Here is a 24,052-nt window from a genome sequence, read left to right on the forward strand (position 1 = left end):
CATGTAGTTCATGAGATCTGCATAAGCTAGAATTTATGTACAGCTTCAGATAAATTTAGTTTGCAAGACCTGCCCTACTTGCTCAGTATGTTATCTTGGGGTTCTGATAGACTCTGGCACCAAATATGGACCAAGAATATGGAACTTTTAATTAATTGTTCTTCTTAATAGACATTTACTACAAATCTTTCATATGACATAATGATATTCAAGGAATTATGGTATAATAAAGTGATAACTAATGCTGTGATGTACACAATTCATGCATTTTCTGCTCATTATAATAACATTTGGCTACACTGCATTGGCTTTGGTCATTACCATGAACATGAGGACTGACAAACAATAGTAATGCATAGTAACTGGATGTCAGAAATTTTCATGAATAATATTTTTATTTCAAGAAAACAAAGTGAGAAATTCTGTGACATAGACTGCCTCAAAAGGAATCATGTTCCTTCCCAGGAATAAAAATATTCTCCAACAAAATGACCCCCTGGGGTCCAGTCCACTATGAGAAATGCACTGACACACAGAGAACATAACAAATGTGTTCCCATGCCAATTATCTCCTACTAGGCAAGAACAAAATTAGTATAACTTTTCTAGTTTCCTATCTAAGAAACGTTTATCTTTTATGTCTTTGCCAAGTTTTACTGTAAGCTTCCTTCTTTTAACTCATATGAATCTCCATTTTCTATAAAATTTTATCTAGAATTCAAAAAGTCTGTAAGACTACTTTCTATAATTCATTCATCATCATGTTTTGATTATTTCACTGAACCCATTTTTTTCCAAAATTAAATAATGTACTTCTTAGCTTCTATCTATTTAAAAAATGCATTATCCTTTACCAATAGCTTTCTTCCTTTCCTTCCATTATACATATATGTTGTATAAGCATATATTTATACAACATAGTGAACAATAACTGATAATTATTCTAACCAGAAGTCATTGGCAATACTGCCCCATACCAGCCTTCTGATCTACAAGGTCTCTTCTGACTAATTCCTAGGGTTATTCCTCAACACAAAGTTGAAGGCCCATCATATAGCCGGTAACCATCTCTGCACCAAGGCAACAATTCTTATATCATACATAGTAAGACTAGACTAGACTTCTATGCAAGACAAACTGGCAGGCAGAAGCAGAATTTAGAATTCCCTTCTAGCCAGTGGCACTGATAGATTCTTTCAGAAGGAATTTTAAATATGAACCATTTTAATTAATACAAATACCACAGAAAAAACTTGGTTTTGCAGTGCTCATCAGATGAGAAAATTTTAGGACAATTGTACCGGGAGACGTTGGGAGGAGGAGGACTTCGGAGGACCCCCGCCTCCTTTATGAAGCCCTTTTAGTAATGCAGCATCACCTCATATGAGGCAACCGCCGGGTCTGTTTTGTTCCTCCCATCTCAATGATATCCACAGGAGAGGATCTCCTGACTCTAACATAACTTAGATGAAATGTGTCATAATGTTTCTTATATGTATTTTCCCTCCGAGTTAAATACATAACAATATAAAACTGAAAGCTCCATTCCCATTAAAAGGATTCTGAATATCCAAAAATAAGTTAGAGACACAGTGATGACGTGTCGTTTTCCCTGCCCAACATTCTGACTTGCCACAGTCCCTGAATACAAGTATGGTGACATTATCTAAAACAAACATTTGTGTTTTGGATTCCTGAGCAGAGTATCTCAAAATCTGACAAATGTTTAATTTTTATCGTAACAGAGGTTAGTAATCAAAAATGGATGTATTTTCCCTTCTTGAGGTAGATCTGTGGGGCTCCCCTGGCTCCTATGCGTTAATGTCCTTCAAAGCTAAGTCTACAGTTGCCTAACAAGTCTCATTTTTTACTCACTTTTACCATTTTACCATTATTTCTTGCCAGAGATATTTTCTATTGCAATTTAAGAAGCTAACTTTAAAGAAAGGGTAGTTTAGATACAGTGCAGTCCTTACTAATTGCCTGAAATCACTCCACACATGCCCTGCCTGTGCCATCTTAACAGAAAGCTACCTCTATTTAAATCTGGAGGACATAACAAGGATACATGTTGCATTTCATTTTTTCATAGACTTAATTCTCCTTTGTGTTAATTTATTTCTGACCTTACCAGGATGGACACTGAACTAGATTAATTAATTAAATTTTTATTTTAATTGGATTGAAAATTACTTTGGGAGAAAAATTGTTGATTCTCTATGTTGATATCCCAAATGTCAAATAATAAAATTAATAAAATATTTTAAGAAGAGAAATGACCAGAAAACGTCAAAAATAAACCATCATTGTCATGTGGAAAGGGCTGGAGGAAATACATTTGTTTTAAATATTTACTTTATACAAAAGAAAATTAAAGAATAAATAATGGTTATCTTCAATTATGTAAAGAACATCATGTACAAAGATCAAAACTTAGAGTAAAAGGTAAATATTAAAAGGTAGCATATTTAGTTCGATGTGAGAAAAAAAAAACTTTCAACTACAATTTTTTTTTAATAAAGAACTAGCCAAAGGCTGAGACGGAAAGCTTTCTAGCTCTGGAAATGTTTAAGCAGAAGCATAAATGGCATTTGTAAGAAAAGCTGTAGAATTCAACTCTCAGAATCTATATTTCTATGTGTCTCACACTAAAATATAGTTTTTCTGTTTCACATTCATAGAATAATGCTATCTAAATATCTATTACAACAAAATATGTTTCATACGGGCTATGTATTTAAAAAAAAAAAAAAAGAACTCCCGAAAATTATCCCCAAATGTTGTACATTTTGCCTTTTGAGTTCCTCTCTGGAACTGCACTGCTTGGATTCAAACCTTGTATGTTAAATATAATTGATTTTTCATGTATGATTTACAAAATAAGTTACCATTTTCAAACAGAAAAAAAGTCATCCAGGACAAACCAGTAGCAGATGTACTTACTTATACTTTGGATTGGCAAATTCAAGATGGCTTCATCTCAGAAAAACAGGAGCAGTTTATTGGCTAAAGTTTTCATAGAAATCTGAACCAAATTTTTCTACCACCATTCCTATTAGGGAAGATTTAAGTTCTGCAGTTATAGTATTTAATAGGGATGGTAGGCACATTTTTATGCAGTTTTCTTTTAAAAAGACTGCCAAATCAGTGGTTGAAGAAGTAACAAATAAAAGTCTCTACATTCCAAAGGACCTTAAGCTTGTTACAGTGCTGTAATATGTTTTTAATCATGTACAATAAAAGGTCCTGGTGATGTGATCTGTATATAGAATCATTGCTAAATCTGTGAATCACATCACTATAGTGAAGAAGACATGAATTGAAAGCAACCATATTTAATAGTTATCAATCCTAAACTAATCATTCTCTTTCCTTTCCTCTTCCCACCAATTTTAACATTTTCATAATTAAAAATATCTCTCAAAGTTGACTAGTAACCAAGAAATCTTAAAAGTGTACCCACAAATATTCCATGTATATTTCATACAATATATTTGGATTGTCAAACTTTACAAAGAAGTATACTGAAATAAACCCACTATGAAATGCAAAAAAAAATGGGGCCAGGGATCTAGCTCAGCAGCACAGTGTCTGTCTGGTAAGTACAAGGTCATAAGTTTGATTGCCAACACCATAAAAGCAAAATATAAAAAGAAATGCAAGAAGTGTTGTCTGCGTTTTACTTCTGTGATAAATTGTATCTATAAATGGCTTATGGAATTTCACTCATTAAATTAAATAATTAGAAATTCATTGATCTGGGGGAGATGAAAAGGCCAAAGAATGGCAGGTCTTCCTAGTTTAAATCAAGCAAATCAGACTCAATAGTCAATACTCCATCATGAAATAATGTGGTAATTTTTAAATTATTTATATAATTAAAGAGACCAACATACAGCTGCCTTTCCATTGTCTTCATTTAATACATTGATATCTTTTATAGCTAAAATATGTTTCATATGGGCTAACCATGTATTTTTTAAAAAAGAACTCTTGAAAATTACCCCCAAATGTTGTGAACTTTGCCTTTTGAGCTTCTTTCTGGGACTTCACTGTTTCTATTCATGCCTTGAAAGAAAATGAAGTATTTACTAAGAAATAATTCACTAATCTATCTTTAAGTTTTTAGACATCTATGATATGATGTCTATATATATGAAAAATTATTTTCAACAAAATTGATGAAAACTCAAATGCAAGTAAGTAACTTAGCTGCTAAACAGTACGCTGCCTTTCAAGAGTGACATTTTCTGGATAGACTAGAAGAAAGTAAGTCTTTATTGAATTAGTAATAAATGACATGGACTTATTTTATTCTTCCAGGTTTAAATTTAAAGCCCAGGCATCTTGGAGAATGCTAAATGTGAAGAAGAGACTGAGAAGATTTTGCTAAGATTATTAGAACTGTAATCAAAGCTTGCAACTTATTGTAAATTAGAAAACAGCTAATAATATCATGTGAGCTCTCCATTAGAATGTCTCTAGAGTAAAGTGCTCAGTTCTTAATGCTCTCAGTACATAAGAACAACAAAAGACAGTAAAGATTCAGAGGCAAATAGGTGGAAAGTCATTTGAAACTATAGCAAGAGGAACAGATGAAGGAGGTAAGATATTTAGTTTGGGGTAAAAACAATCACTAGACCAGGGAAGATCCATAGTCAATATTTTCAATTATAAAGACTTTTCAAAGTTTTAAAAGTTCAGAAATTTTTAGTATGTTAAAAAGTTACAGGAATACAAAAGTTAGCTCAATAGAATAAAAGCATTTAAAACCTAAATACACCTGAAAATGAAAATATCAACCATTTGAGACTGTTAAATCAACTATTCCTAAACTATCCTGGTGTAAGGTCGATAAAAATCTTGCACTTAGCAAAATGTTATGAGAGGATTTAACCAATTGGTTGATGTATACCTGAACTAAATGATTTTAAAAGTACTTTTGCAGTATGAATATTTTGAATTCTTCTACAGAAATTCTATACTTCTCAGTGGTTTCATTATGTTATTAAGAGAGGATTCTTCAAAGACTTAATTGTGATTTTTGGTATAAAAGAGTACTTAAAAGGATGCAGGAGTCATTAAAAATTGAAAGATGAACAAGCAAAAATGTTTATAAATATCAGCACAAATACATACATCCATGCAAGTGTTCACACATATAAATTCACCTTCAAGCCTAAATTCAAATTAATGAAACTTTAAATGGAAATATAAGAAACTAATATGCTAAATCTCCATGTAAATATTTTGTCTATAAAATATAAATATGTGGTTAACTAAAGTTTATACCAACATGGGCAACATGACTAGACAAATAACACAGGATACTGTGTAAGTCAGATAACAGAATATGGTTTATTAAATAGATCGAGTTTTTCCAAATTTCATATTAAATGAGCCCTAAAAAATTCTGTTAATATTTTTACAATGAAAATAAACCTCAGAATAAAAACCATAAGATCACTTTCACTGTAGAAACAAAGTTGCTTTAAAGAATCCCTCCAAATGAGTTGATATTCTTCCCATTCAAAGGCGTGTTGCATGCCCTTTCCCCTCAAATTTGGTCTCAGTGATCAAGCCACCAATAGGAATACATCAGCAGTAATGCAGTACCAGTTTTCACAACCAGGCTTCAGCAAAATTGGCAACTTCCACTTTTTGACTCTTCTTGACTTACTGACCCTGAATCTCACTTGGAATCCAGCCGTAACTCTACAAAAAAAAATTCAAATACCCAAGTAGAGAGCTCTATATGCAAAGGAACCAAAAGGCTTGGCCTTCACCCTGGCCAAACTCTTGGCCAACAATCAAAGCCAACTTGGAGCCACTGAATGAGTCATCTTGGACTTGATTCTATACTCCCTCATCAAGCCCATGTATTGTGGAGCAAACATGAGCCTTCCACATCCAACCATGCAAATTCAAGGGTTAAATAAATAATAGTTGCTTTTAAGCAATGAAGTTTTGGAGTGAGTTGTATCTAACTAGGTAACTAGAATCAAAACTAAAACTAGCACTGGCTCAGTATATTTTACTTTGAAATCTCCTCTTCCTAGTCACCTGTTCTCTAATGTTCTCTAATGTTCTCTAACTTTTCAAATCTTCTTGTAATTTTACCTGTTGGTCTACTTTATCTGGATTCTACTTATATAAGCCTACTTAATATGCAGAATAATTTCAAAAGATCTAACTGAATTGGTTATAATTTTATTTTAGAATTTTATAGTATTCTTTTTGAGATCATTACAGATATTAAAGAATTCACCACAAAATGAATAAGGGAAGCATTTTACCTGAGTACTGGGGGAGTTAAATGGCAGAGACTGTACATATTTACTGATAGCAAAAATATCCAGAGTTCTCTTTCCCCTGTAGCAAAAGAATATATGGACTGTTAAAGATTATATAAGGTAGTCCATTCCACCATATTTAAATATATATAAAATCATAATGAGATGCAGAGATGAGTCTCAAATTTAGGTATCATGATTCCTTCTTAAATTTCCTCTCCCCAAAACTTCCCTACATATCTAATTAAGTAAAAATTAATATACAGGTAAAATGTATAAAAGTTTATTTAGCACTATAATAACAGTTCTGAAGGGTTCTATGAAATAGAAGTTCACACTGTAAAGAACATACAGCTTAAGTAATTATAAAAATATGATTTGGGTGGTGGGTTATCCAAAGAGCCAAAGGGTATTAAATATGCACAGGAAATCTTCAGTCATATGTTAAGTATAGTTACGAGACCATGTCATTAAATTAAGAGACTGTAGGAGGAAGCAGGCAGAATTAATAATGGGTATACCGATTCTTCAGTAAAGAATATTTTTGAATGATTTGTTGAAGACCCATCTCAAAGAATGCCTCCTCTGTCTCTCCTGAAACCCAGATCCGAGTCATACTCCTAGAAGTTTTTATTTAAATACTTTTACAGTTCTCACTGCATTATGCTATAGTTAATTTCCTTACTACTTCCTGTGTACTCTGAGGTGAATGAATTCTTCAGTCATATACTTTTGATTACTCCTATTACAGCATATTAGACACAGAGTAAATGCTTACTCAATAAGCAAATCAGTACAAGAAAATTTATGACAAATACATGTAGAACTAAAGATTACCTTATCAGCTGTTCAGAACTAATATCCAAAATGCATTCAACATATAGAGAAAATGAACCCAATAAAAATAGCCTCAAAACGCACAGGATGCTAATTAATTGCTTCCTTCCTCAAGGGAACTTTATATTTATGTGATCCTGGAAATTGTCAAAAAGCCCATGAAACAAACAACAGGTTTACAATAGCTATTTCTCAATAGGCATAGAATCCAATGACCCTAAGCACTAGGATATACATATAGTTGATGAATGTATGGAAATTAATATCTTAAAATAATATCAAATATATTTATGTAAATTCAATACTTTTAATCACATCTCATCATAAAGAGATAAATTATAGTTATTAGTGTCAGCACCCATCTTCACAATCTATTTCCTTCTCAATGCCAAAGCCAGATGTGAGGAAAATGGTTCAAGTTTTCCAGTCTCCTAAACCCCACTTAGTTTCAGACAGATCATTCCACAGATGACTCACTCCAAATCATGGTCAACACCAAATCAGGAAATAAAGCAGACACTTTAACCTGCATACTTAAACTGCACAAAAGGAAAAGTCATGATACCACACAAACAATGTCTGACATAGAATTTTAGCTTTTGAATGGCTTCAGAATACTTAAATTTTATATAGATTTACAAGGGCTTTCTTTGGTCTCTGTTTTACCTTATTATAAATTCTGTTGATTACATCACAATAAAACATTCACATTAAGAGAAAGAAATTCACCCCACACACCACACACACACACACACACACACACACACACACACACACACACCAGTATTTTCTACAGTGGAATTCTATCTATTAATTAATTTATAGGTCCTTTTATTTATATTTTGTAGTAAATTTTCCTGACAACAAAAGCCAGTGAGGGTTGGGGGATGTTTAAAGAGAAATACCATTTTAAGCTATATATTATAGAAAATATGAAGTTTGACTCATGAAGAGTAAGTTTTTAGGTAGCAAGTTCAGGTAGGTCAGTACAAAATGTGGACTACAATGATGAAGACATAACTACACAAGAGGCAAGCACTAGTAGGGTCTGGGCATTAAAGAAATTCCTATGAGACTCAAAAGAATTTGGTGACAGTGAGGGTGAGACAGAGAGAAGTTTACAATAACTTCAAATTTTTCAACTTAAAGACCACATCAACTATAGCAAAATTAAATAACAGGATATTCAAGAGATAGAGTTAAGTTTTAGGAAGAAAAAAAATGATTTTAATTTACTTATGTTGGCTTTGATGTCAACTCTGGGCATTCAGGAAATCTGGATCTGCGATTCAGAATAAATATCCAGACTGAAACTATGGTTCATATTTGGGAACAGCACAGACGTCAGAAAGTGAGTAAAAACTGCGTAAAGAGTGAGAAAGGATCCATGCCAATGTGAAAAAGTTCAAGAGAACTGGTTGAAGAATGAACAGCATGTTATGGAGCAGGGAACAATGCAGTTTTAACCAGAATGTAAGTGTCCATGGCATGGCAAGCTGAAAGTCTGAGTGGAGTAATCAAGGGTCTGTTAATCAGAAATCCATTGGTGGGAGAAACAAGAAACCTCCTGGGATCTAGAAATAACCTTATCCTTAAGAAACTGGTTGAAGACATAGCAGTTTACTTCAAGAATAATGAACCAGTAATTTTCACCAGGGATACCAAGACAACTCAGGAGGAAACAACAATCCCTGCAACAGGAAAACACAGGACAACCGAAATTGCAAAGCAGGGAAAACGAACCCCTTCTTACAAAGATGAACTCAAAATGCATCACAGATTTAAACGTAAGGGGTAAAACTGTAAACTCTTAGAAGGAAATGTTTTGACAGTGAGTTGGGTAAAATCTTCTTGATCATGAAACCGAAGTATAACAAAAACAAACCAAAAATAAATTTGATTTTATTAAAATGTAAGACTTTTATCTTCAAAGAATACCAATAAGTGAAAAAGCAACACTTAGAGGAGAAGACATATTTGTAAATCATGTATCTGATAAAAAGCTTGTACTAGGAACATATTGCATAAAGAATTTTCACAACCCAATAAAAAAAGAAAAAGCTGAGAACTGGATAAAAGTTCTAAATAGAATTTTCCCAGTGCAGATGGTAAAATTGCCAAGAAAAACAAGAAAAATTATCAATATCATTATCTCTCAGGGAAAGAAGAACCACAATGAAAGAGCACTTCACACCTGCTCATATGACTGTAATAAAAAAGGACAGAAAATAAGTGTTGATGAGGATGTTCAGAAAGTGAAACCCTCATGTACTACTAGTGGGCCACTTTGTGGTTTTTTTGTTTGTTTGTTTTAATTTTATTTAAGGAGAAAAAAAAAGCAGAGAAAGGGTACAACTTATACAGATTTACAGAAAAAAATAAACAGTAGGAAATCACTAGTTAATGGATTACATATTGTCATCCTAGAAATAATTGTTCAAGTCACAAAATTAAAGCTTGTAAAGTGGGCATTCCAACAGTGAGACTGCAAACAGTTCTGTTCAATGATCCAACAAAACTCAGTGATATCATTATCTATCTTATACACTTAAATACACATGCAGTTATATCGTTTAGAGCACTTTCTTTTCCTCTCTTTTGTACAATGACAATTACACATTTTGGGTTTTGTGGCTCCCACAGTTCTTATTACTTTTTTGGAAGGGAGTAGAACCGAATGTGACATAACAGAACAGAGTCAATCAAATCAAAAGGGAGGACATATAGATAATGTAAAAGCATAATACAAGGTGATCAACAATGGTCAACATAATGCCTTCCGCTATCTCTAATAGAATTGCCTATATCATCAGTTATAATAAAATTGAACAAAACAGTAAAGAACAAAACCGACAAAACCAAAACATTGGAGACATTATAGGTCTTCAAAAGTAGATAATAGTCAACAAGAATGGGTGTCATAATGAATCTCACTATCTTCACAGCTGTTGCCTAAACTTTCAAACCTGGTACTATCAAGCAAAACAGAATAGGGGGACATCAGTCAAAAACAAGATGGTGAGAGCAACACAGGGCTTTAAATCAAGATAATGGAAAGTCAAAGTGGGTTACTATAATATATCCTGCTATTTTTTATTTATTTTTCCCTTAATTAAAAGGATAAAAATAAAAACGTAAATAATGAAGTGGAGATTGAGATAAAAGAGGGCATAACAGCAAAACAGCGCAGATCAAAACATAACCATTTAAGCAGAATAGTGTTTCACCACCAGATAATCCTGACATAAAAGTAGTTACCATATTGTCTCTTTCCTTGAAATCTTTGAGCATAACTTCGTATACTGTAGCATCAAATATATCAAAACAATGTAAAACCATTTAAGAGAATGACAGCATTACAGGGTATTTAGAATCAACTAAGAGAAAATGAACAATGGTTTCTGTATAATCTCCTTGTCTTTAAAAGATTTTGCTTATACTATCATACATAATAAAATCCAATAAGATACAACCTATTTAGACCAATGGAGACAGAAGAACAGAAGCTTGATGAGACTTCAAAACAAGATGATACTAAATCAGTATTACCTATTAAGATGTCATTTTCTCCAAAATAGCTGTTCCTATCATCCAATCTTCTCTGCCTCATTTCTGTTGAGCTCTTTTTCTGTCATTAGTTGTCAGTTTGTCTTCTTTATTTTGTTTTCTGCTCCATTCATTGTGGCCTCTCTGCCACTATTTCTGGATTCTTTGTATTTTTCTTTTTTAGAATATCCTGAAGTATTCTCTGTAGAGTTGAACTGGTGGTTGCATATTCCCCTAGTTCCTCTTTATCCTGAAAGCATCTTGTTTTTCCATCAATTTCCAGAGATAGTTGTGCAGGATATATCAATCTTGGCTGGAGATTATTATCTTTCAAAGCTTGAATTATTTCCCCCTATGCTCTTCATGATTTGATGGTTTGTGCAGAGAAATCTGCTGTAATTCTGATGGGTGTTCCATTGTAAGTGGTCTGTTTCTTGTCTCTGACAGCTTTTAATATTCTGTTCTTATATTGAATTTCTGGAATTTTGATTATTATATGCCTGGGTGTTGCTCTGTTTGGGTTGTAGGTGCCTGGGGTCCTGTATGCTTCATACAACTGAGTATCTTTACCTTTTGCTAAATTAGGAAAATTCTCCTGGATTATTTCTGTGAGTAGCTTTTGTAGTTCATTTGTTTGTGTCCCTACTTCTTCTTTTATGTTCTTAATTCTTAAGTTATGGATCCTCTTATCATCTTCTAGTCTTTGTATTATTGCTGTTTGTTTCTTTGTTACTTTTAAGAAGTTTTTCATTTCATTCTCCCATATTACAAATCTGCCCTCCAGTTCAGATAGTCTGTCCTTAGTTTCTTTCAAGCTGTTCTGCCAGCTTTCGATAGAGTTTTTAGTTTCCTGGTAGTCTCTTTGAACCTGCTTCACGTACTCTATGCTTTCTCTATTTTCTCCATCAAACAATTCTCCCCTCTTTTTCTGTTCTTCCATTCCACCATCTGTTTTTTCTTGGGTGGTGCTTAGCATTTCTCTAACTATTCTGCTTATTTCTAGCTTCAGGTCATTAATAACTTCATTCCTGAACTCATCTATGAGGCTCTCGATGGCGCTTTATGTCTATTGGTGTGGTGTCCGCTATTGCCTGTTTCTCAGGATTGGGGGCCGAAGGGCCTTTCTTGTTGCTCCCTCTTCCCATATTCTTTGTTCCTTATATATGCAAGCATATATAGGAGGCCCAGCTTCCCTCTCTGTCAGCCACAGCCTGATCAAATTGCACCGGCTAGGTGTTCCCGCCCACTGCAACACACCAGGAAGTTGCAGACCAGGCAGCCTACGCGGGGCCCACCCCTCCAGGCCACCCTCAGGCTCTGGGATCTGGGTTGTGTTAGCCTACTGGGTCTCAGCCAGCAGCGTCACTTAGGCTAGGCACTTCTCACCAATCCCGCTTGAGAGGGGGATATGTGGCTGGAGTCGCTGCAGCACCCCGCTCCCGCAAGTCTGCCCAGTCCCAGAATGTCCTCCGCTGGAGTCTCCTAAACTGTGGAAGAGTGTCAGTTTCTCTCACTCACCTCACCGCAAGTCAATGCACAGCTCCCTGCCCGTCCTGTTTTCAACTCCGTTCGCCGATTCCCGTTCTCAGAGCTTCCGAGCGTCTCTCTCCCTGCCGAGCCGATGTAGACGCAGCCGCCGCATGGCAGGAAACCCAAATCGCAGGTTCCAATGGCGCGGGCTCCAGCCTCCACACTGAGGCCCCTCTGTTCCTGTTCTAGCACCAGGACTGCATTCCAAGTTGGTTTCTCTCAGCCAAGTTCATTCTTGGGTCAGCAGGGCATATCTCCACTTGCTTATGATTCCTTACTCCGCACCATTCCTGAATTCTAAGCTGAGTCTTTCAGAGAGCCTCCATAGCTGCTGCTATCTGTCCGCCATGTTCTCCCGGAAGTCCTAGTGGGCCACTTTGTAAAGTAATGTAACAGTTCCTTAAAATGTTAAACATAGCATTGTCACATGGCCCACATAAATGTGCAAAGGAGTTTAAAATATATGGCCATGAAAAAACATATACATAAATGTTTTTAACAACATTATTCACTAAAAAATAAGAAGTAAAAACAAAGGAAATGCACATCCATCTGAGAAATGATAATGGAATGTGGTCTAGGCATATGGTAGATTATTATTTACCCATAAAATGGGGTAAGTGCTGGATAGATGCTGCAAAACAGATGAAACATGAAAACATTGTTCTGAGGTTAAAAGCTAATCATGCCCAGGTGTGCTGCATGCCTGCAATCCCATTACTTAGGAGGCTGAGGCATGTAGATCACCATGAGTTCAAGGCCAGCCTGGGCTACATAACTGAGTTCAAGACCAGCCTGCATTCCATAGGGAAACCCTGTCTCAAAACAAAGAAAAAAAGAAAGCAGCTAATCACAAAAGAACACATGTTTATAATTCCAAACCATGACAATCTCTAGAGATAAAAGAAAAGAATAGTTACTTGGGACTGGAGTTTGAAGAGAAATGGGAATAGCTGGCAAACAGTGTTTCATTTTAGAATGCTGAAATATTCTAAAACTGATGGAATAGTGGTCATACAACTCCATAATAATATTGAAAATTACATTAAGGTATACTTTTAATAGATGAAGTATATAGGATGTGAACTTTATCTTAATAAAGCTGTTATTCTAAAAACTGAATGATGATTCAAGATTGTTCCCAGAGCTGTACCCCAAGGATGCACCTGAAGGATGCATGCTGGTTTCATAATAATTTCAATAAGTATATAAAGAATAAATAAAGAATACTGACATCAGTAACTTACACACAAACTAAAATCAACAAGCTGCAGTTACCAGCATCAACAGTTATTGCAATGCCAATGGCCAAGGATTCTGGGAAACACTAGCAGGCTAAAGTACAGGCCTCTTTGGCAGGCAAGAAGAATGGCTATGTCTTCTTCCAGAACCTGTGACACAAATGCCTGTTTCTGGTACTTATCAAGAAGTAGTGAAGACAGAGACACAAATTCTGGGCAACAAGTTTGGGAAAAACACATCAACAACAATCAGAACTTTGGTACTACCCTACTCTCCCATGCTCAGTTATCATATTTTATCTTTATTTTCTTATGGATCTTATGGCACCTGAGATACAGCAATTTAGTATGTATTATATCAGTTTTTAATTACTACTAGATTCTATACCTTTTTAGAACACTTTGAAGTTCAGCACAAAATAAGAAGGTACAGAGATAGTCTATCTGCCCCTTGCCGTTGCATAAACACAGTGTCCTCCATTACCAACATCCCCGGTTAGAATGGTATGTATGTTTCCCTTAAGTCCAGAGTTTACATGAGGCTCACTTTTGGTGTTACACTCTATATGCTTGTTCAAATGTCAGGTATCTATGGTTACAGTCTTATACAGAGTTTTTTCACTGCCCTAAAGATTCTCTTTGCTCTTTTCATTCTTTCTCTCTACCTCGCATTCTGTCATGTTCTCTCTGTATCTCTGTCTGTCTCTTCCTGTCTGTCTGACTGTCTTTTTTCTCCTTTTTCCCTAAAAATCATTATTTCTTTATATCTCCACAGTTTTGCTTTCTCAGAAGAAAAATGTTATATAGTTGAAATCATACAGCATGAAGCCTTTTCAGATTGTCTTCTTTCACTTAATTGTATGCATTTACACTTTTCTCATTTTTTTACAGTTTCACAGCTCATACATTTTTAGCACTGGATGATATTCAACTGCCTGAGTGTAACATCCTATTAGTCATCTATTCAATATTGGGGTGATGTAGCGGTTACTTTTATATAAATTTTGAGTGAAGTGTAGTGGGGAGGATGGATTTGTCCTGAGTAGAGAAAGGCTCAGAGACAAGCAAGAAGATAAAAGGTTACAATTCTTGCTTTGGCCAAAGATAAGAGGATTCCTTTGGGTAGAGGAAAGTATAATTGTTAGGCCCTGTGATAATAAGCCCTAGAATTGGTCTTGTATTATAAATGGCCTCAAAAGAGAATGAACAAAGGAATCACAAAAATTTCAGGTGAGATAGATACTTTGAAATTTAGAAGAATAAGCCAAATTTAAACTATATTTAAGAAATGGAACACTCTTCAATAAAGGTTTCAGTCCTAGAAATGAAGCTAGAAGCTAACTCAGTATTTCTCTTTACAAAATAGCACATCAAAGTTCAAGATGGATAATCATGTGAAATGAAACAGAACACATCACGGTCTCCTGTATAAAAAGCATCCCATGTGTCTACTCATATATACTGTGTGCCTTATTGGCACAAAATTTCAAGAAATGGCAACAGGGAGAAAGATCAACTAACAGTACCTAAAGTGACTGGTCAGATGAAAAGGCTGCAACGTGACTTGAAAACTGAATTCTGCTGAGGAAAGGTAAAATACAGAAAAGAGATGTAAGTTAAATGTGTTCTCATCCACCACGGCAGAATCCAGGTGGCTGCAAAAGAAGGCAACTTGCCTGCCCTCCTGGTAAGCACCTCCCTCTGGTGCCAGCCCAGAGGAGATCCAGCCAACAGACACTGGGAATGGGTCATGGTGGACCAGCGAGTGGCTCGGAGTCAAACATCCCAACTCCCTCTCCCCTAACCCACCCCACCACCAGCACCACTCTGTTAGCAATTGGGGACAGAGGTCTATATGGGAGAGTTCCTCCCATCTTCTGTTTAAAGGCAAATTTTTTTCACTGTTTTGTTTCATTATGATTAATTGTATTACACTAAATATTCTCCTTCGAATGGTTTTTTAATGTTCTGTTTTTAATTTGATTTTGCTATGTCTAACTAACTGGACAACTACTGTGAAGATAACAAGATATACTATGATACCCATTACTGTTATCCCAGTATCTTGCTGTGAAGTTCTGTACAAATTTCACTGCATTGTCTCAATTGGCTTTGTTCTGTCTTGTTCTGTTGTATTTTTACTACAAAATAAAAAAAAAATAAATAAAAAATAAAATTAAAAAAGTATGTTCTCAAAACAAAGGAAGTTAACTGATCGAGAAGAAGGGGTGTAACTCAACTGCATTTTGAAAGAAGAGTTACTGTACTTCCTTAAAATAAAAGCATTTACTTCTGTTACTGTCAACATCACATGTAGGGGAAACCCATGCCAGCTCTTCCTGTGAGTCCTTCTTCTTTGTAACCTGCCCCACCACAATTTCTCTCTCCTGAATTTATTAGTTTGTCTCTACTTCTCATTTGTCCCCAGCAGACAATGTCTTGTTAGTGCTTCATTCCTAGATGTGGTCTTTCCAGTTGTAAAAGTCATTACTTGAACTGGCGAGTCTGTGTTTTCTTTGTTGCCCACATATCATTACACATAACATTTAATTATCTGGTAATATTACAAACAAGTATAAAGAAATAAAATACATATTCTTTAAGCAGAAAAATAAGAAGTATTCTTTTGACACAGGAATAAGTAATTGATACAAATAAAAGAAATTTTCACTATGCCATAAACGTCATAGGAATTGGTGAAGACCAAAAATACAACTAATTTCAAGGAAGTTTTGAATCAGCTAGTGAATTTAAAATTGAAAATGCTATAGATGTTTGTAGTACATCTCTCTTGGGCTAGTGGGAAGAGGAGAGACAGCGGAGAGCAGAATTAAAAATGATCACAATGAAATATGTATACACTAATTCCCCAAGATGAATGCAATTGTTATTTATCATGAATGTATACCAACAAGGAAGAGGAAGTCAAAAAGACAGTACCCTGACTATACATAAAAATATAAAAACAGCTACTAGAAAAATATGTCTGTGAAAATCAGTGACACACTAACACTAATACACCAACTCTTAGGAAATATTTAAAGGGCAAAAATTACTAACTAGCAAAAACAAAATAATTAGTAAGGTAATTTGTCACTGTTCCTGTGCTCCTCATCTTTAGCAACTTCAGCCAATCCCTCCCTGTAAAGAGTCACATCTGAACCAACTAACCCTGCAATTTCCTCTTTTTTTCCATCAGACCTCTTGTCCTTGAACTATTCTAGTGAATACATTACAAAAACGTGTTTTATTCTATCTCGTAGCAAACATCCACTCTTGTGGATACATCTGGACATACTGCAATATTCAGAAGTGTTTTCAGAACAAAATAATTTTTCTTAGCCTCTCCCAAAATAATAGTCTTTCTAAAATGAGATGGAGTAATGCTGATGGAAAGCGTTCAGTTCTAGTGTATAAACAGAGGAGCAGTATTGGAGAAGGGTGAGCAGGCAAATAGACATCTTGGTATTTATGTCCACATTTATAATAGATTCTAATACTGAAGCGAAGTGAGAAAATTTTAATTCTAACAAAAATGTTTAATTCCTTCCTCACCTCCTCTCTCCACTTTCTTTCAATTCAGTTCCCCGAGACATTCACAAATTCACATACTTCCTCACCAAAAATACCACCATTTGCCTCTAGAAATTTTTGTGTGTTTTCATTGCTCTAACTTATAACTATGTTTACAATATGCTAAAGAAAATTATATTTAAATTAGGATTCAGAGCATTAAAAACAAAAGAGTAATAAATGGGCATCAACACCACAAACTAACATCTTACACATGCATGACAAAATAGTCCACTAAACAAAACAAAAAAATGCTATCTCCATAAACACTGACTCACAAGCTAAGAAAATACAAACACTGGTAAGAGAAGATTTCACATATGTATCATCATTTTTATTCTTCTCTTTCCCTCTAAATAATTTGCATGCAACAGAATAAACAAAAGACATTGAATGAAAACAAAGTAGAAGACGAAAGCATGAGAAACTTTCAAATAGATAGTTTTGCATAAGAGTACTCTGTGGAGAACACTAAAAAAATTAATAATGCATTTGGAAACCTCCATAGATTCGAGAGTTAGATTCAGGAAGAGAATGGGAGTTACTATAAAAGCATTTTTGCTAAGAATTCAACATTTTGAGCAAGGTTGGTGGCCAAGATTGGCGATATGACATTAGTATTATAAAATCATAGAGTACTTGGAAAGCAGTATATTATGCTGGAAATCACTACATGGGTTTGGCAGACTGGAATATTTTTATTAGAAAAGATTTCCATTACAACACAAGCAGAATATTAAAGACATCAGATCCAATTTTGGGGATGTTTATTATTAATATATTTCATAATATTTCCTGTGACAGGATTGTGAACTATGTCTCTGTGTGCAATGTGTACACAGATATGTAAAATAAAGCCTAGAAGGTTATTTCTTCCAAGCAAGCACCAAACTATATATACAGCGTCAGCTCTATAAAAAGTACAGAAAATAGTGTGAAAAGACAAAGCCAAAAACTCATTAAGCCTAATGGTGGTGATGATCACATTGTTTCCTCATATTTACTCCCCAGATTTCTTCCAAAAGGTTAGCCCAAAAAAGGAAGAATGAAAATGAGACAATGAAATACTGAGAACATTATGAAATCAATATTTTTAAGATTATATATATTTATGTATATGTTTATACACATTTATTATGTGGAGTACAGAAAAACAGAAGGAAAATATACTGAAGAGATTCCTCTCAATCACGGCATACGAAACACCCATTTTCATGTAGGCACATTTAATTTTATGACAAAATAGAGATAATGAGAAAAACAAAATGCATCTGGAGATCACAATTGATTACACTAGTTAGCGTATTTGTACAATAAAGATGACTCTAAATCACCGTAAATATAATACTATTTAATAAATTTACATGGTATTAGTCATTAAAAGAGAAACCTTATATATTACAAAGGTTTATCATGGTTCAAACCAGAGATTTAAAACTTTAAATTGAGACCACTATATTTATTGTATTAGCCTTCCTAATATTAGAGTTTATCATGTGGATTTATGTTTAAAGAAAGAATTAACTTTTCAGCACATAGACATTTCAGCTTGGTAAAGAAAGAGAGCCAACATCTAGCCTGTGACTGAATTTGTTTCCATGGCAATAGGACATGTTGTCTTAAATACAGGGCTGGGGGGCATTATTATTATGGGGGAAAAAGCAGAATAGTAAGGAAGAAAGTTCATGCTAGATACAAGTCTCTCAATAAACCAAATAGAATAAAGAAGGAAAAGACCTAAACTAAAAAAACTGTTCCTCACATAAGAACAACACCTCCTTGTTTCCCTGGCCCCATCTTTATAGTACATTAAGAGAATAAAGCAGTTCTATTTCTGGTAAATAATAAAAGGACTAGGAATAACTCAAAAAGTTTAAAAAATGAGTCAAGCTACTTTATGAAATGCAAATAAAAGATCTTTCATGAGGAAAATAATCTGTTCTTCACAATCATATAGGTATAGTTTTGTCTCTTTAAAAAGATATGATTCCTTTGACAGAGAATTAATAACTAGATACATAAAGAATTAAAAAAAATTAGACCTATCAATTAGAGAAATGTAAATTAAAACAACACTGAGATACCATCTCACTCCAGAAAGAAAGGCTGTTGTCAAGAAATCAACCAATAACAAATATTGGGGAGGCTGTTGGGGGAAAGCAACCCTTGCAGTATAGAGTGGTAAAACTGTAGAAATCAGTATGGAGACTCCACCAAAAAACTAGGATTAGAGTTTCCATTCAATCCAGTTATTCCACTCCCATGTATTTTCACATAAGAATTAAAAAGATCATACCACGATGATATATGTGCACCCATGTTTACAGCAGCACAGTTTATAATAGCTAAATCATGGAAAAAAACAGAAGTCCATCAACCAAGGAATGGATGAAAAAAGATGGGATATTTTTATACAGTAGAATACTACTCAGCTCAAAAGAAGGATAAACTCAAGGCCTTAATGGGTAGATGGATGCAACTTGAGACCATAATCTTAAGTGAAATAGATCAGACATACATGTGTAAACCTCATATTGTCTCCCCAGTGTAAAAAACTAAAAGAATAAATAAAATCCAAAATGTATAATAGATATTGTGAAAGTGAAAGGAGAAAAATCTGCTCAAATAGAACAGCTGGAGTGAGGCAAAGGAGAAAACAGAAGAGATAGAATTACTATGCTACTAATCTCTATTCATCAAAAAGAATAGTTTGTGCTTACATTATTTGACCAATTGCTCATGTCCTTATCTTGTAATCTGTACAACTATTTTAAGATATCAAAACACAAAATATTAACCATTGTTAATCTATTATCTTGTTTTGAAATTTTGTATCATCATTTTTTTATTTTTTCAAAATAATTTTTAATTAGACCTCCTAAAATTAAGAATTCAATCATAAAATGGGCAACTGAAATGAGTTAACATTTCTCAGTAAAAGTACAAGTGACCAATTAAGACATTAAAAAATGTTCAACACTGCTAGCCACTAGAGACATGCATATTAAAACAATCTGTAAGTCCATTTTATTCTAGAAAGCATGGCTATCATCAAAAAAATCAAATAATAACCAATTCTGGTGATTCCACACAGGGAAAAGGAACTCTTCTACATTGTTGATGAGAATGCTAACTAGTACACCCACTATGGAGATGAGCATGAAAAGCCTCCCCCCCCCAAAAAAAAAAAAACCCAAAAACTAGAAAATCTACTTGCCCCAGGTTTTCCCTTCTAGGTCTCTTCCTAAAAGAGTTAAAGACATCATATTCCAAGATACATGCATACCTATATTTATAGCAGCACAATCCATAGTAGCTAAATGTTGAAAGCAGCCTATATGCCCATGAACAGATAACGAGTTAAGAAAAATGTGTTTATACAAATGGAGTACTTCTTTGCAAGGAAGATAAATTTAAGTCATTTGTCAAAAAAATGAGAGAAAGGAGTCCAAAATGAGCTCCCATTCATGCCGTTACCTAAAGCTGCAGCTCCTGGCAGAGAGTTCAGTGTGGGCTCCTGTACCCACCATGGATGGGACTCAGGAACTGGAGACTGGAGGGAAAGTCAGCAACATAGTAGGACCCTGGCTAGAGCACACACAATGGACAGGTGGAACTAGTGACATAGAAAACTCTAAAGCAACAGTAACAACACAAGCCAGCAAGTGGTAAGTTAGATAAACCAGTTTTGTGCTGGGGACAAAGACACACAGGTAGCAAGTAGAGCTACCTTCTTTTCTCTTATTTTCTTTTCTTTTCCTCTCTCTTCTCTCCTGTCTCCTGTCTTCTCTCCCCTCTCCCCTCTCCTGTCTCTCTCTCTCTCTCTCTCTCTCTCTCTCTCTCTCTCTCTCTCTGTCTCTCTCTCTCTCTCCTTTTTGCCTTTTTAAATTGTTGGGAAAAACTAGAACCACAGAAAACTAAACCCATCTCCCAAATCCAGAGACAAAACTCACAACTAAACCCAGCACAAATCCACCAGCAATGTTGGCTATAGTTCACATTCTGTGATCAGACTTGGACTTACCACAGAACTGTAGACCCTAGAGAAACCTCACTACTTCTATTTTTCTCTGTATGATAGATTTTCCTCTTGGTAGTTTGCTGGGTTAGTATGTTTTGTTGTTTATTTTTATTTTACTTTTGTTGTTGTTTACTTGTGTGTCTTTTCCCTTTACTTTTCTCTTTTTTCTCTCTGTTCTGTTTTGCCCTATTTTGTTTGACTGTTTGTATGCTTGTTGTTTTTCCCCATCGGAATGATTAGTCTTGTTTCCTGGATTTCTTTTCTTTTTCCTTCACGTTTGCTTTTCCTTTTCTTCTTTCTTTTCCCTCTTTTTCATGACTTAGATCTTTAAACTTTCCCTTTGTATTATTCCACTCATCCTCTTCCTCCCTTTCATTAATGATCTTGCTGGATTTTAGAGGATTTCATGTAGGTAAACATTGTCTCTTCCCTTTGTGATTCACTTTGGTACTCCTAGATTTTCTCTCCCAATCCTTCCTCTAGTATCCTACAATTAGCCAAAACTTGGATGATCATCCTATTCCTGCTAAATTTACTCCTATTATACTTAACCTTATTCATCTCTGCATCTTATTCTATCCTTCCTGAAGCCCCCACACACATAACAGAGTAAAGTCACCTACAAAGTGGAAAACATTGCATACAATTTCCTGGCACAAGTCGGAGTATATTATAAAACTATAAAACTTGCTCCTGTAGTTAAAGATATCAGGCTAATAGTTACCACAGTTTGTCAGTAGCCAGCCTATGCTTGAGTCTATTGTTATTGCTAGCTGCTCTACTTTAACCAGGATGTCAGGCCTGTTATAATCAGTTTTTCTCCCTTGTATGACAACACTGAAACTGAAAAGGGTCATAACCAGCGCTTTTTCCAGTAGCAAAGGAATGGGCATTGAGTCAAAAAAAATAGCAACTCTATATTCGTAATATATTGAGAAGGTAGGTTCTTGTGACAGACAAAAGGACCAAGAACCCTTTGGATATAGAAGACATCCCTGAGGATATCTATTAGGAAAACCTTGACACCAGGGATAAAGCTATCTAACCTAAGAAATCTACAAGCATCACACAGAAGACAAAATAAAATAAAAAAATAGAGAATGAAAGAGGAAGAGGAAAAATGCAAACTCAATGCCCAGCCACCCAGAACAAATTCAAAGCACAAAGAGATAGAAGAAATCAAAAGCCAACCACTCCCTGAAATGATAGCAGCAGAAGTGAAAAAACAAATGGAAGAGGCCATTCAAAAACAATACCTAAGGTACAAAAAGGAATGAAAATCAAAAGGAAAGAAATTAAAGCAGACACAGATTTTTAAAAATAGATGAATCTAGGAAAACAATGGAAACCATGAGTGCCCAACATAAACAAGACATGGACTCAATTTTTTAAAAATCCAAACAGAAACCCAAGAGATTAAACAATTATACAAAACAGATTGAATGAAAGTGAGGCTTGAGAATATCCTCATTAGTGAAATAAACAAAACTCACATTAGTAAATACCACATTTTCTCTCTAGTGTAAAAAATAATAGCTGACAGAATAATGGGATCCGAAAGGTACAATAGATATTGTAAAAGTGAAAGTGAAGGGAAGTGCTCTAAAGGAAATAACGGTATATATAGTGTGTAAGACAGATGACCGTATTACTAAATTTCTGTTGGATCATTGAACAGAAGACTTCACACTGTCAATGTTTAAGTGTCTAGCCACTTTTTGTGCTTTGATTTTGTAACTTTAACAACCATTGTTAAGATGACCATATGTAATGTATCAACTAGTAATTTTACAATATTAATATTTTTGGTTCTGTATTCTACTTTTATTCTCTTTTTTCCTATTATTTTTTAAATTTTCTTTTCCTTCTTCCTTAAAATAAAAAAGAAAGTGAGACAGAATATCAGATTAAAAAACAGGAATGTGATTAGCAACCACAAAAATAATATCAAAAATAGCAAGGGATCATGAAAAATTATTCCAACGGTTACAAGACGAAGCAAAGAAAACCAACATAAGGTTGATTGGAGTGACTGAGAACGCTGGAAACGGCAAATGCCATTGAAAAAATCTCTTGGCAGAAATAATGGAAGAAAACTACTCAAACATGGATAAAGATTTTTATATACAAATAAATGAAGCATATAGAACTCAAAATAGCCAACATAAAAATAAATCAGCCCCAAGGCATATAATAATCAAGATTTCAGAAATTCAACATAAGAACAAATATTAAAAGCACCTAGAGAAAAAAAAATCACCTATCAAGGGAAGCTCATCAAAATCACAAACTATTTCTCAACACAAATCTTCAAATCAAGGAGAGACTGTAGTGAGGTATTTCAATTTCTAAAAGTAAACAATATTCAACCCAGATTGATGCATCTTGGAAAACTATTAGGTTTAGTGTCGAAATAAGATACTTCCTTGACAAAGAATAAAAAAAAAAAATCATGACCACCAAATCAGCTCTACAAAATGCCCTGAAATATATATTAGATATAATGAAGGCCAACACATGAACACCTGCAGAAAGAAACTGCCAAGCAGGGCAAGCAATTAAACAGAGCAGAAAGACAGGGAACCATCAACAGTAAAATAACATGAAAAAGATGAGCCAATATGTATAAGTTATAATCATCAATGTAAATGGTCTCAATTCACCAATTAAAAGAAACAGACTGGAAAAACGGGTTAAGAAACAAAATTCATCAATATGCTGCATTCAAGAAAAATATTTAACCCAAAAAGAAATTAATACACTAAAAGTCAAAGGATGGAAAACAATTCTCTATGTCATGGGAAAAAAGCAAGTGTAGCTGTACTATTTGCAGACAGTGTAAACTTTAAGCCAAAACTGATTAAAAGAAACAGGGAAGAAACTGATTAAAAGAAACATACTTCTTAAGGGAAAATTCCAAGAAGTGATAACGATCATAAACATATATGCACCAAACAATGGTGAGCCTAACTACATTAAAAAATATTAATATATATGAATAACCAACTAAG

This window comes from Cavia porcellus, unplaced genomic scaffold, assembly GCF_034190915.1.
Source record: "Cavia porcellus strain 051 isolate PalLab524CR breed Dunkin Hartley unplaced genomic scaffold, mCavPor4.1 scaffold_14, whole genome shotgun sequence".
Taxonomy (NCBI): domain Eukaryota; kingdom Metazoa; phylum Chordata; class Mammalia; order Rodentia; family Caviidae; genus Cavia; species Cavia porcellus.